Consider the following 15,460-nt stretch of genomic DNA (forward strand, 5'->3'; position numbering starts at 1 on the left):
ATGCACTTTCCCTGATATATCGAATCAGCCCTGGAGGTTACCGATATTGCAGATATTTAGGGAAAGTGCTTGTACCGGAGTGATGCCTGCAGCTATAGGCATCCTACCAGTACCGGCGTCCATTGCCAACGGTCGGCTGTCTTGTAATAGCAACCGATGCAGCTGAGAAGCCACACGGCTGTCATTACAAGGAGCGGGAGGGGACGTCTGCCCCCTCCCGCCGCCTTCCACGGCTCGCCCGGGTCTACCGTCCCACGGGAGACTCGGGCAACCAGCCTGCACAGCCGCCGAAGACCCGATCAAAGCCGCATTTGGCTCTGATCGGGTCTCCATGCAAAAACCCGGGTACTTGGCACCAGATTAAAAAAAATGACAGCATTAAAAACATGGCGTTTTGAATGCTTTTATGGGCAGAGGAGGGGTTTGGGGTCATTTAGACCCCCAGATCCCTCCAAGAGTACCTGTGAAGTAAAAAAAAAAAATGTTTAAATGTATGAAAATATCGACCCATATCGGCCGATACCGATACGCGATGACCAAAATATCGGCAATGAAAAAACAATATCGTTTGATAACTATTACTAACACCCCACCCCCTGTCACCCTCATCACCCCTGGAAACCCACTGATACCTTACTAATACCCCACCCCCTGCCATCCTCCTCCTCATCACACCTGGCAACCCACTGATACCTTGCTAACATCCCACCCCATGTCATCCTCATCACACCTGGCAACCCACTGATACCTTGCTAACATCCCACCCCATGTCATCCTCATCACACCTGGCAACCCACTGATACCTTGCTAACATCCCACCCCATGTCAGCCTCATCACACCTGGCAACCCACTGATACCTCTCTAACACCCCACCCCCTGCCATCCTCATCTTCATCACACCTGGCACCCCACTGCAACCTTACTAACATCCCACCCCCTGTCATTCATGCCTTCATCACACCTGGCAACCCACTGATACCTTCCTAATACACTACACCCTGTCATCCTGATCCCTCCCCTATAACCCACTGCCAGCTTCCAAATACCTACATTGAGAAAGCAGCTTATTCCAATGTTGAGAGGACAAGGGTCCCTTCCGCACAAATGTGTGGTGGTGGGTAACATGGTCTGTGGATGGGGGCATACTGAAATTTGGAACACTATGTTAACAATGATGATGCCACCCCAGGTGAATGATTAAGTGTTTCTAAACTCACAACAGAAAAATCAGTCTGTATATGCAGTAAAGCATGCTTGTTATACCCCTTAGTGTGGATCTTAAGGGATTAATCCTCTGCATTGTGTAAAAAGGCTGTTCAATCCTGTTTTCTCTGATCCTCCCCTTCTTCCATAGACTCCAAACAAAACCTAATATTACAAAGTCTATAGTCAGGCTGCACAGTTCGGTGTGTATTGTTAGAGAATTTTTTTTCCATGGGAGGATACATGTGATCAGCACAGGGCCAATCAGCACTGTCCAGACATGTCCAGACAGAGAATCAAGGGTCTGAAGCCTGATAGGACAATCGTGGGAGAAATAAAATCTCCTCCTACAATCTTTCAGCACTCACTGATACAAGTCACAAGATTGCTCTAATTGCTATATACAGCTGATGAAAAAATGTATTTATCAGTTTATACTTACTAAGAAAATTGCATTTCCATGTTCTGTGTACTGTGGGAGACCACATATAGTGAATGCAGGATCTGGGCTTAGTAACACTTTAACTTCAAACAACGCTGAAATTAGTTATATAAGGACACTTTCTGTGATCACTGTTCATTATTTTAGAGTCTTCTCAGAAAAATATTACACATTAAAAAAAAAAAAAAAAAAGAGCAATATAAAGTAAAAGTAAATGTTGAGAGCAACCGATTGGAAAACTCTGCGCTTATTTGTTTCCTTTCACTGGCTAGATATAGCTGTTAATATGAATTGAATCATTTAATGCTTTCACAGGTTTTTCAAGAAGACAAGAGTGGTCCATGTTAAAAGGAGCCTGAGTGGTGTGATAGGGGTGAGGGTGGCTGACTGGTGATCAGTAATAAATCTTTCCTTGCTGCTTTGCTGGACTGTCCTATCTCCCAGCAACCAGATGCCTTCTCTTTTACAAGGCAACAAAAGATGCAGACTAGTAATAATATGAGCACTTAGAGTACAATGGAGGTGGAAAAAAAAAATGATACGGCAATGTTGCCGAGCAATAGAAAACATACATATTCTGTACCTGGGGCACAGTTCAGATGCATACATTTTCCTCCTATTTGATACATATGGTTGTAGTTAATTGCAGAGTGTTAATTCTTTTTTTAGTTAATTTGCTTAATTTTGTTTTATTATCGGACAAAAAATACTCTTGTCGGATAGAATATATACTGAGCTGAATTGGATTTGCTAGGCTTTTATGAGATAAAGAAAAAAAGTCAGCTGCATTTTTAGTTTTGAATAGACTGTGGATAGGCTAGAATCCCTGCAAGGGGGTATATGGTTTAGACATGGAAGTGTAAGGACATGTTTAGGCACAGCTCACGTTCCCCACCCTACACCCTGATCTTTTTACACCTCTGCTGACTCCACTATGAGTAAAACCCATTGGAGGAGGACCACTGACTCCCAAGTCACTACAAAGGAACCAAGATCAAGCACTTCTTTCTTGTTACCACACATCCTGCCAGTCCGGGAAGGCCCAAGATGGTGGATGCTGGCAGCACTTCACTGACTTTATCACATTTGCGGACCAGACGGTCCTCACCCTCCTCTATGCAGACCATGGCTCGGATGGTGGGGATCCGCTCATCCATCTCGGGGACTCCCCGAAGCTTTGCTCCCCTTCCGGCAGCTCTAAGGTGGACTCAGAGGACCTCAGATTCCTCATACGGGCCCTGCCCATGAAGGCAGACATTGAAACTCTCATCCTGCACCTCACACAAAACACCGCCCACTGAACATGACTGTTCCCATCCAGGTAACAAAAAGATATTGGGGGGCACACCCTAAACACACAATTCTAAGGTTGGTGCTGCTATAAGGACCAATATACAAATTAAACCATATAATAGCACAAACACACAAAAAAAAAATTGCTTTCAAATCTTTCAAGGCTATTTAACCACTTGCCGACTGCCGCATGACTATTTACTGCGGCGGTCAGCCCCTCACAGGCAAAGTGATGTAGGACTACGTCGCTAGCCTGTGAGGCTCTAGGGAGCGAGCGTGCGCCGCTGGAAGCGCCCTCCCGCTCGCTCACGGACCCCCCCCCCCCAGTGTGTGTGACCGGCGGACCCGATGTCCGCCGGTCAAATCGATCGTCGGTTACACCGGGAGAAAGGCAGGCGGCTAGTGTAAAGCCGCCTGTTATTCTTCCCTGTGTAACAGCACAGATCATACAGTCCTGCTATGTAGGACCGTAGATCTCTGCTGTTACATCACAAGCCACATCCAATCACAGTTAGAAGCACGCCTTTAGGGACACACTTAACCCCTCCCTCTCCAATAAAGTTAAACCCTTCCCTGCCAGTAGCAGTGCATATGTATAGCACTGATTACTGTAGTAATGTCACTGGTACCCCCAAAAGTGTCAAAAATGTCAGTCAAGGGTCCGATCTGTCCGCCGCAATGTCACAGTCCCGCAAAAAAAAAATCGCAGATCGCCGCCATTACTCGTTAAAGAATAAAAATTACAAAAATTTTTCCCTTAGTAAACGCAATAACTTTTGCGCAAACCAATCAAAATACGCTTTTTGCGATTTATTTTTACCAAACATATGTAGCAGAAAACAAATTGGCCTAAAATGTTAAAAAAAAATTTTTTTTTTTGGGGGGGGGGGGGGATTTCATATAAAAAAAAATTTGAAAAATATTGTTATTTTTGCAAAATTGTCGCTCTTTTTTTGTTTATAGCGCATGATTAAAAAATCGCACAGGTGATCAAATACCACCAAAAGAAAGCTCTGTTTGTGGGAAAAAAAGGACGTCAATTTCATTTGGGTACAGCGTCGCATGACCGCGCAATTGTCCGTTAAAGTCACGCAGTGCCGAATCGCAAAATAGGCCCTGGTCAGGAAGGGGGTAAAATCTTCCGGGGCTTAAGTGGTTAAAAATACCTGCTCTTATTAAATAAATATGGGGATTTAGTCACACCATATGGCCATATTATGCTTAAGCCCACCACTACGCCAAAGTACCCCATTCTCAGTGGGTCCTGCACTATTCATAGAAAAGATAAAAGGATGAATAGTGTAGGACCCACTGAGAACCCACTCTATGAATAGTGCACTCGGAGTCAGCAACGTCAAATGGTCTGGACAAGGCATCAGCACAAGCATTCTTGGAGCTGGGCCGAAAGGTGATGTCAAAATTAAACCTGGCAAAGAAGTGAGCCCATCGTGCTTGCCTGAAATTTAAACGTCGGGCGAACTGCAGATATTGGAGGTTCTTATGATCAGTATGGACCAGAATACGATAAGGAGACCCCTCCAGTAGATGTCCCCATTCTTGCAGTGCCAGCGTGATAGCCAGAAGCTCCCAGTCCCCGATGGTGTCATTTTTTTCCGCATCAGAAAACTTCTTAGAGAAGAAGGCACAGGGACGGAGTTTACTGTCATGCAGCTGAATATCATGTATAGGCAATTTTTTTTAAATTTTGTAACAAATTTGTATGTGCTTTTAACCACTTTACCACCGGAGGATTTTGCTGTCTTCCGTCCAGGCCACTTTTTGCGATTCGGCGCTGTGCGACTTCAACTGACAATTGCGCGGTCGTGCGACGCCGTACCCAAACGAAATTTACGTCCTTTTTTTCCCACAAACAGAGCTTTCTTTTGGTGGTATTTGATCACCTGTGCGATTTTTACTTTTTGCGCTATAAACAAAAAAAGAGCGTTTATTTTGAAAAAATAACAATATTTTTAACATTTTTTTATATGAAATTCCCCCCAAAAAAGATGTAAAAACCAATTTTTTAAAAAATTTTTGGCCAATTTGTTTTATGCTACATATGTTTGGTAAAAAAAATCGCAATAAGCGTATTTTGATTGGTTTGCGCAAAAGTTATTGCGTTTACTAACAAAGATTTCTGTCATTTTTGGTGGTTTTTTTTTTAACGCGTAATGGCGGCGATCTGCGATTTTTTTTTTTGCGGGACTGCGACATTGCGGCGGACAGATCGGACCCTTGACTGACATTTTTGACACTTTTGGGGGTACCAGTGACATGTAATCAGTGCTATATATATGCACTGTTACTGTAAAAATGACACTGGCAGGGAAGGGGTTAATTTTATTGGAGAGGGAGGGGTTAATGTATGCCTGGTGCTTACTGACATGTAGGGGGGGAGGTGACTGTGTGAGTCATGGACAGATCGGATGTCCAGCTATGCTGAACAGTCCGATCTGTCACTCCCTGTCACTATGGAGATCCGCCCGCTGTGTTTACACACAGCGGGCGGATCTCCAGACTCGATCCCCGACGATCGGGTAAGAGCAGTGGCGATCGCCGCTGCTCCTCCCCTGGCCCGACTCCCGCTGTGAATGAAAACAGCGGGAGCGAGCCTCCGGCGGCGCGCAAGCGCCGCCCAGAAGGGGGAGTGTCTGACGACGTTAATACTACGTCGTCAGACGATAACGAGCCACTCTGCCGCAGTAGTATTACTGTGAGCGGTTCTAAAGTGGTTAAAAATTGCATGGAATAAAATTTGAAGACGATTTTGTACACTGTTCTGCGTGTTCTCCTCTGTGCCAGTAAAGTCAGACTTTACTTTTCTAATTGGTTTCTTATAGGTTTTGGATAGAAAAATGATAGGTCCCCATCTGCAACTGTGGCAGAGGGACTGTAATTCTCAATGGTGCACAAGTGCAGTGACATGTCCATAGATATGTCCTCCAGCCCCATAACTGAAGGTCTGTACCACTTCAATAATTATAGGAAAAAAAAAAATATTTTCAGGGTTTTTTCCTAATGCTGAATACATCCCAGTCAATTCCTAAAGGTTAAGGTTGGAGAGTCTGCCTGCATTAAGCATTTGACCTGTCTCAGTGTTGTAGTAAGAGAATCACTTCTGAGCCAATCACATCAGCGTGAAATGACATTTCTGTTGGTGTTTTGTACAGAGACAATGTGCAGAATATCGTCAGTGTTGTCATGGTTACTAAGGGGCATTGTTTTTATTTTTTTGGCAGATTTTGAAAAGGAAATGGCTGCAAATAGAAATAGAAATAGAAATGTAATGTTTAGTGCTATTAAATTACTAAATTAAAACTCAATAAATACATTTTTTTTTAGAAAATGGAGAAACTGCTTCTCATTTCTAGTAGTTTTAATTTTCTGTGTACATTGTACAGTGTATACACACGTTGGGAGCCTGGGGACGATGTAACAGCTTTTGAGCATGCAAATTTGTTCAGGTAATAACTGTTACAATTGAACAGCGCTACCCCCCCCCCCCCCCCCCCAGGAGCTGCTTAGTAGATTGGGTTCTCTATTCATATGCCTCAACTCAGGAGGACAACCTCAGACACACCAGGTTAGGCAAATTAATATTTCAGTGCAATTGGGAGCACAAATAAAGATAACCCTGGCGCATGACATGGCTAGACAGGTTAGTGGTAAATTACCCCAATAGATTGTCACTTGTTGAAGTAAATAGCAGTATGTAAATACATGGGTAAGTAAAGGATTAGGTCACGCACAGTTCACTAGACAATATGATCATTAGGCTATAGCAGCGTAGAATGGAGTTTTAGGTAGTTAGATTAGAGTAAAACTGGTAATCCACAAAATTGGCAATAAGCAATGACTTTTAGAAAACAGTAATAGCAGTGAAATGTAGGCTAGAGTTCACTCTTTATAAACTGCAGCAGTGAAATATAAAACTCCCTAAAGATGTACCTCTTATTATGGGCAACAGGCAAAGTTCTTGTGAAGCAGCTATCTGAGTGAGCAGTCCTTAGTCCAAGTTCTTCAGCCGGCTAGCGTTGGAGCCCAGTCCTTATGATGGTGCATTTAAGTACAGTCCAGTAAAGTTATTAATACTCAGTCTTTGCTAGCAGTGATAGGTAAATGGCAGCAATGCCCTCTTACCAGTGCAATGATTGATGGAAAATTATATGGACATTTTTCACCTCTTTGATAAGTGTTTAATAGTGGTTGGTCTTGGCTTGGAATTACTTGCTGAATGCTTATTTTAGTACAGTCCTAATGTTTCAGATTCCACATGCTACCAATATATCTATGCAAATATTTTTGTTGTCTCATGAAAATACTGTTAATGCTAGCCCAGAACTATCCAACCTATTTCTGATGTACATTTTTCAAATTTTCAAGGACCCCAGCAATCTGTCTACCATTGCCATAGCAGCCCGAGAAATATATTCCTGACATAACCATATAACATTAAAGTAAACCCTGGGGCGCATGCTTGGCGGCTCCCAAGACGGCGCTTTGATTCGGGAGCTCCGACCTGCTGCGGCCAAATGAACACCTCTTCTCTAGCTACAACAAGCGGCTCTCTTCATCTCCTCTAGCCTGATCACCGGACACATCAGAGCACCCCCTTGCATGTCGGGTGAGTGTAACGCTCCTGCATTTTTAGTATAGGCTGGATTTGCAGCTGCAAAATCTCCACTCAGTAGTCATGTAGAGATGTGTTGAATACCAGATCCAACTCTCCAGGACTCATCACCGTGGGCCTGTCAGCTTCAACATACAGATATATACACACTCAATGAGATGTTCCTGGAGTGATAGGATGTATATGATAGTATGAAGGTGATGTGCTGAAGGGACAGGTGTGAACAGTGACAAGGATGGTAATCACTTGATAGGTTTGTATAGGAGAGTTCAAGATGGTATTTAGGAATGCAGATAGGTTAGTATCGAGTATGCTAACAGGTGGTGAGGACAGCAGATGACAATTACAGGATAGACTAACCCAGTGCAAGGATAGATAGTAGTAGACAGGAGAGCTAGCAATCTATGCAGCAGTGCAGATGATAGATGGTAGTAGGCTCAAGAGCTAGCAATCTATGTAACAGTGCAGATGATAGGATAGTATGGATAGGTAGTAACAGTTCTTAATGTGCATAGGTAGATGCAATAAGGTTATGGAGGGTTCCCCTGCGGGGTACTTATCACTTGTAATGTTAGTAGTTTAGAGAGGTCCAGTAGATAAGGAACGATCCGGTAGCGAGATACAGGGATCAGTAGCGAGGTTCCGGTCTGCTCCAGGTAAAAGGGAATAGCTGGAGGTTCCAATCGAGAGACAGGCTTGAAAGCATGTGGATAACAAGGCAGGAAAGCAGGGTGAGATAGCCATAAGTAGAAGCAGTATTCCAAGAGTGATCGGGTAGCGAGATACAAGATCAGTGAGTGAAACAAGTCCAGGTAGCGAGATACATGAGCGAGTAACATCAGGTATGGCTGCTTCAGGCATGGCTTGATCGAACCAACCATGCGGTGAACGAACAATGTGAGTGAGACCGCCGGCGGTTGAAATAGCCGCTCTGCGGCGCTCAGCAGTGACATCATCGTTCTTAAAGGTATATGCGTACCACCTGAAGAGAAAGGTGGGACGCATTACAGAGAAAGTGGTGATTAAGGGTACCGGAGGTACCAGAATCTTACAGTACCCCCCCCTTAAGGCCGGCTCCGGAAGGCCTATAGGACAGGTTTCTCTGGGTGTTTCGAGTGAAAGTTCCGTATAAGTCTAGGCGCATGAATATCAGAGGTATCTAACCAGGTGTCGTCTTGGGGTCCATAGTTCTTCCATCTTATGAGATACTGGAGTCTTCCTCTATGGATGCGAGAATCCAAAATTTCCTTGATCTCATACTCTTCTCCGCCTTCAACTTGTATTGGAGGTGGAGGCAAGATGGTAGGCCTTATTCCTTGGTTAGGAACATGGGGCTTCAGTAGCGACACATGGAAGATGGGATGGATCTTGAGATCTGCTGGTAGGGTGAGCTGTACTGCAGCTTTTCCGATAAGTTTTTTAATTGGGAAGGGTCCCAAAAATAAAGGTCCAAGCTTCTTGCTAGGGATTTTTAATCTTAAGTTCTTTGTCGATAGCCAAACAAGGTCCCCAATAGCATACTGAGGAGAAGGTCTTCTACGAAGGTCGTAGTACTTTTTTTGTTGACTGTGAGCGTGTGATATAGTGGTATTGAGTAAACCCAAAGAGTCTTTTATTTGGGTAAGGTAATCCGAGGCTACTGGGTTACTCGATGGCAGGATGCGTGGTGGAAGAAGAGTGGGATGAAACCCATAGTTCAAGTAGAATGGACTTTGCTTCGTAGTACTGTGGGTTGCGTTGTTGTAAGCAAATTCTGCTAGAGGAAGGAGATCCACCCAATCATCCTGCAAGCATGATGTGTAGCAACGTAGATATTGCTCAATGCACTGGTTGATTCTTTCAGTCTGTCCGTTGGTCTGAGGATGGTAGGGAGAAGTGAGCTTTCGCTCAATGCGTAAAATTTGACAAAGTGCTTGCCAAAATTTAGAGATGAATTGTGAACCACGGTCGGACAAAAGAGTTTTTGGAATTCCATGCAACTTAAACACATGTTTCATCAGTAGTTCTGCTGTTTGTTTAGATGAAGGTAGTCTACGGATAGCAATGAAATAATAGGTATTTTATTTAAGGTAACAAAGCGTGTATCAATATAGTTTCCACAAGATCCAGTGTCGACCATAGCCTTGGTGGTGATCCTAGTTTGGTCCCATTGTAATATTAAATGAACAAAAAGATAGGGGTTAGAAAAGGAAGTCGTTAATCCTCCCAGCAAGACATGTGAACACTCACCCTCTTTTTTGCGGACAAGGGGACAGGTGCTTATCAAATGATCCGAGGATGCACAGTACATGCAGAGATTTCTGGATGTTCTTCTAGCTCGTTCAGTAGTCGTTAAAGGTGGGCGTATGGTTCCTACATCCATGGGAGTAGGGTCAATGGCCGAAATCTGAGAAGGACTAGACAATGGCATTCCCATCTTTTCAGCCCTTCTTTCTCGCAGTCGTCTGTCGATGTTGATACTAAGTTGTATCAAGGCCTCCAAGGTGCCAGGTAAATCCGCTCGGGCGAGCTCGTCTTTAACAGCTTCCGATAACCCGAGTCTGAATTGAGTTCGCAAAGATGTGTCATTCCACCCTGAATCAAGGGTCCATCTTTTGAACTCAGATACAAAGTCTTCTACAGGTCTCCTTCCTTGTTTTAAGGCCCTCAACTGAATATCAGCAGTACTCTGCCTATTGGGGTCATCGTATAAACTAGCGAGTTCCGCTAGGAATAAGGAATAGGTGTTGAGAATCTGATCATTATTCTCAAAGAGAGAGTCTGCCCAGGCCCATGGATCACCCGTCAAGTATGAAATAACGGTACAGACTTTTATTTGATCAGTGGGGTATGTACGAGGTTTTAACAAAAAAAGCAATTGACATGCGTTTTTGAATTCACGAACTTTTTTCCGATCACCTGTAAACACTAGAGGAGGGTTTATTTTAGGTTCAGGAGGCTGAACAGCAGTAAGCCGTGAGAGCTGGGTTACCTGCTGTGTCAGAGTCTGATTCTTTTCTTGTACGTCAGTCAGAGCAAGTATTAACGCTTTTACTTGTTGTGTTAATTGTGTCACTTGAGTGGGTAATTCTGCTGAATCCATTTTTAAGGTTCGTTCAATCTGTAACGCTCCTGCGTTTTTAGTATAGGCTGGATTTGCAGCTGAAAAATCTCCACTCAGTAGTCATGTAGAGATGTGTTGAATACCAGATCCAACTCTCCAGGACTCATCACTGTGGGCCTGTCAGCTTCAACATACAGATATATACACACTCAATGAGATGTTGTTCCTGGAGTGATAGGATGTATATGATAGTATGAAGGTGATGTGCTGAAGGGACAGGTGTGAACAGTGACAAGGATGGTAATCACTTGATAGGTTTGTATAGGAGAGTTCAAGATGGTATTTAGGAATGCAGATAGGTTAGTATCGAGTATGCTAACAGGTGGTGAGGACAGCAGATGACAATTACAGGATAGACTAACCCAGTGCAAGGATAGATAGTAGTAGACAGGAGAGCTAGCAATCTATGCAGCAGTGCAGATGATAGATGGTAGTAGGCTCAAGAGCTAGCAATTTATGTGCAGTGCAGATGATAGGATAGTATGGATAGGTAGTAACAGTTCTTAATGTGCATAGGTAGATAGTGCAATAAGGTTATGGAGGGTTCCCCTGCGGGGTACTTATCACTTGTAATGTTAGTAGTTTAGAGAGGTCCAGTAGATAAGGAATGATCCGGTAGCGAGATACAGGGATCAGTAGCGAGGTTCCGGTCTGCTCCAGGTAAAAGGGAATAGCTGGAGGTTCCGATCGAGAGACAGGCTTGAAAGCATGTGGATAACAAGGCAGGAAAGCAGGGTGAGATAGCCATAAGTAGAAGCAGTATTCCAAGAGTGATCGGGTAGCGAGATACAAGATCAGTGAGTGAAACAAGTCCAGGTAGCGAGATACATGAGCGAGTAACATCAGGTATGGCTGCTTCAGGCATGGCTTGATCGAACCAACCATGCGGTTGAACGAACAATGTGAGTGAGACCGCCGGCGGTTGAAATAGCCGCTCTGCGGCGCTCAGCATTGACATCATCGTTCTTAAAGGTATATGCGTACCACCTGAAGAGAAAGGTGGGACGCATTACAGAGAAAGTGGTGATTAAGGGTACCGGAGGTACCAGAATCTTACAGTGAGCAGCACAAGAGAGAGGTGTCCCGCCAGCTGAGCTTTGGTGAGCAGGCCCCAGGGACATCCACGATGGCGGCCGCGGCTCCACCATGCTGCATAACAGAGGATACAGACTCCATCGCTGATCCTATACCAGCTTCCCAGGCCTCCTGCAGTCTCCCCTTAATGCCAGTGAGTAGCCATCCACACCATGCTACCTCCACTGCATCCACAGAATCCCTCCTGGGCAAAACATTGGATGAGATACTGTGCACTTCTATGATGAATAGTCCTGGGGGCCTAGCTATTTCACATATCCTTCTCCCTCTACCTCTGGCAACCTCCCTGACATGTCCCTCGTTCTGAATAGATTCTCTGAAATGCTAGCCAATGACCTAGCCCAGGCGGTAGCACAAATAACTAATGCAATTAAGGCAGATTTACAGAGCTGAGGTGCACGTATTGAAGCCCTTGAACATACTTTAGACCAGACTGTAGCCCTGACAAACCAGAACACCTCCTGTATTAATAGCTTACAGAGGATCAACTGGACACTGCTCTTGCCAAAATTGATGATTTTGAGAACAGGAGCAGACATTACAACTTCTGCATTAGGGGCCTACCTGAATCCATCTCAGTTATCCAAGGAACTGTTAAATCCTTCATCAAAGACCTTATTCCTGACATTCCAGACCAGAGACTCAAGCTTGATAGAGCCCAAAGAGCCTTAAACCCAGCTTCCCAAGCCACTATACCGGATATCTCCTAGTCCGACCACTCCTTGATCCTTCTTAAGCTCCATAGGGCTTCCTTCCATTCAGGCCCCCATCCTTGGAGACGCAACAAATCTTTTTTAAGGGACCCAGTGTACGATGTTAGAGAAGTATCTGTGAGAGTTTTTCCTGTTAAATGATATTGACGACATTTCCCCAGGTTCTTTATGGGGAGCTCATGAGGCAGTTATACGAGGAAAGCCCCTCCAGGCGGCCTCCCAACTGAAGCACGAACGCCAGGTAGATAAAGACAAGCTTGAAAAGGCATTTCATTCTCTCAGTAAAGCTCACAAACGCAATCCTACACCTAATTAGTTAGACTAGCGTTTAACTTAGCCCTAACCTCCGCAGCTGAAAAAGGCCTAAGGTGGATGGTGTCCCAATTTTATTTTCAGAAAGACAGAATTGGGTCTAAACTAGCTACCAAACTGTCTCCTAAATTCCGAGTTACATCCCTTCTCAAAATTAGGTCAGCGTCAGGTACCCTCACTCAAAGTCCCATACAGATTATGGAATCTTTTCACTCTTTTTTCTCTATAGTAATGAAGATTCTGAGAGCCCTCATCGCCTGGAGGCCTTTCTTGAAGGGATCCCCCTCCCTAAACTTAAGGAAGTCATAATCTGCCGTTGACGCTCCTATCTCAGCGATGGAGATCCTGAATGTAATTAAGAGACTCTGAAATTGATCGGCTCCGGGTCCAGATGGGTTCTCAACTTGTTACTATAAGACTTTTGCCAGCACTCGCTCACCTTACATGGCCCGGTCCTTTAACTCTCTCAGGCCTGGTAAACCCCTGGAACCTACTTCTAATCCTGCTTATTTTTCAGTTATACCCAAACCAGGGAAAGACCCTAGCAACTTTGGTAATTACAGTCCTATTTCAATACGGTATATACTATTTATTGCTAAAATAAATTCAACATGATTGCACTTACAAAATCATAAAGCAATAGCGCATATAGTAAGTGCAATCATATCAAATTCATTTTAGCAATAAATAGTATATACTGTATTGCACTAGTGGGGCTCTTTTTCTTCTTTTATATACATCTGAGAGAGGAAGAGGTGACCCGTGGGAGCTATTTGAGGAGGATTTCCTTATTTGCAACGTTGATTTATACTGCGCATTGAGCCCTAACCATGAATATGGGGGGCAATATTATGGGGTGAGTTGCCTAGCTGAGGGGTGTGGAATTCAGAGGTGGTGGACTTTGTGGTGACCCAATACTCAGCACGGGATTATTACTATATCACCAACGATCACTATACTCTTTGATCACAGTGGATTTAATGCAGACTTTTTTGTTGGCACTTATTTTTGTGCACGATTTTGGACTCCCATTCACTTGATTTTATTGTCATTATTTTATTGTCAATACTTTATTGTCAATATTTATTTGTATTGATTGAATGGCTATTCACTCACATATGTTTTGGGTTTAATGTGCTGATAGCTGGAATATAGTTTCACTTTATAATATTTGTTTAATTGTTCAAGCCGCAGCACATTTGAGTTGGTGTAAGCACTATTTGAGCACACCTACACAGAGGTTTATTTTATTTTTATAAGCGCGAGAGCTTTCCCCTATAAACTTACAAGTCTTAATGGTTTGTCACCCTCCTTCCACCTAGCATAACCTGAGCTGTACTTCCGCATAAGGTGTCTCCTCCCTTTTCTAGAATGCTTTTGTCCGCCCTTCTTTCCTTCTGTTCTGTTCCTTACCCTTCCTCAGAACCCCTACCCCCTCTCTCTCTTTTCTGGGTTGTCAGAATGGTTACTTCAGATACCCAGTCATTCAAGCATATACATCCACATATGGGGGTAAAGACTCTTTTTTTTTTTTTTTGTCATGGGATTCCCCCCCCGGGGGACATTTCATCCTTACCCCTGGCCTAAGACGCTATGATACCAAAGCTCAAAGGGACAATACTATCCCATAAAAATCTTGTATTTACATACTTCTGGTTTTGTTCTTCAATGTTAGGAGGGATTTTTTTCCTTTAATGTACCTTACAGTTAGCTCCCCTCAATTTAACTTCTTACATCACTCATTAATCTACTGTATGGTGATCCTAACTTCTCCACTGCGGAGCTTTTAAATGAAGATGTTATTATCGGGCTGCGAATGCAGCTCGGAGCCACTGCCCCCATTCCCTAATTAGGGGCTTTTCTTCACTTAATCCTAGACATATTGGCTTCGGCTCCCAAAGGTGTAATGTAAGGTGTAAAAGTCGATGTTCAGAGGTCCGATCTTTGACTTGCCCACAATATGTTGTACCTCAACTTCATGGGGCTTGGTTGCCTTAAAATACCTCTTCTTACATATTTTGTTATGTACCTGGTTTGTTTTTTCAATTTGCCTTGTATTCTGACACCCACATTTTTGTAACGCTATATTATCTGACTTTTTCTCAATAAAAATATTGAAACATAAAGTAAACCCTTAAGCCCCGTACACACGTGTGGAAATTTAGCCGGGAAATTTCGTCCGACGACCGATCTGCCGATTTTCGACTTGTTAGTATGATGCTTCCGGCAACCGACTCCGACTTTTCGGCCGAAAAAATCCTGGTGTGCAGGCTATATAATTTTTGTCGACCGTCAAAACACGTCCGATTTTCGTCTCATTAGTACAGATTTCGATGGGGAAAAATCTTATGAGCAAGACTAGGCATGCTCAGAGATGAAAGAACACATACAAAGCAATCCAACACATGACATCACTTCTGAAGTAGAATTCTGTCGTGCGGGAAAATTCGTGTGCATCCTATAGCATATTCCAACCAACAGACACCACTCTGGACAAAAGACGGACGACCGGTCGGCGGAAATTTGTTGCGTGTGTACGAGGCTTCACTGAATAACATTCGGTTTTCCATACTGAGCTAATTCTAGCACTCCACTCCTACATGTAAAAATCATCATTTTTTTGCTATAATATTACTCAGAAACCCCCAAACATTTTATGTTTTTTTAG

General features: G+C 43.7%; 1 protein-coding gene across 1 annotated transcript in view; it reads right to left on the reverse strand.

Annotated features, from left to right (window-relative positions):
* Positions 1-15,460, reverse strand: part of ADGRD2 (adhesion G protein-coupled receptor D2) — a 720,317-nt gene that overhangs the window by 696,505 nt on the left and 8,352 nt on the right. The window lies entirely within an intron of this gene.

Source organism: Pelophylax lessonae, assembly GCF_965119305.1.
Source record: "Pelophylax lessonae genome assembly, chromosome: 7".
NCBI classification, from domain to species: domain Eukaryota; kingdom Metazoa; phylum Chordata; class Amphibia; order Anura; family Ranidae; genus Pelophylax; species Pelophylax lessonae.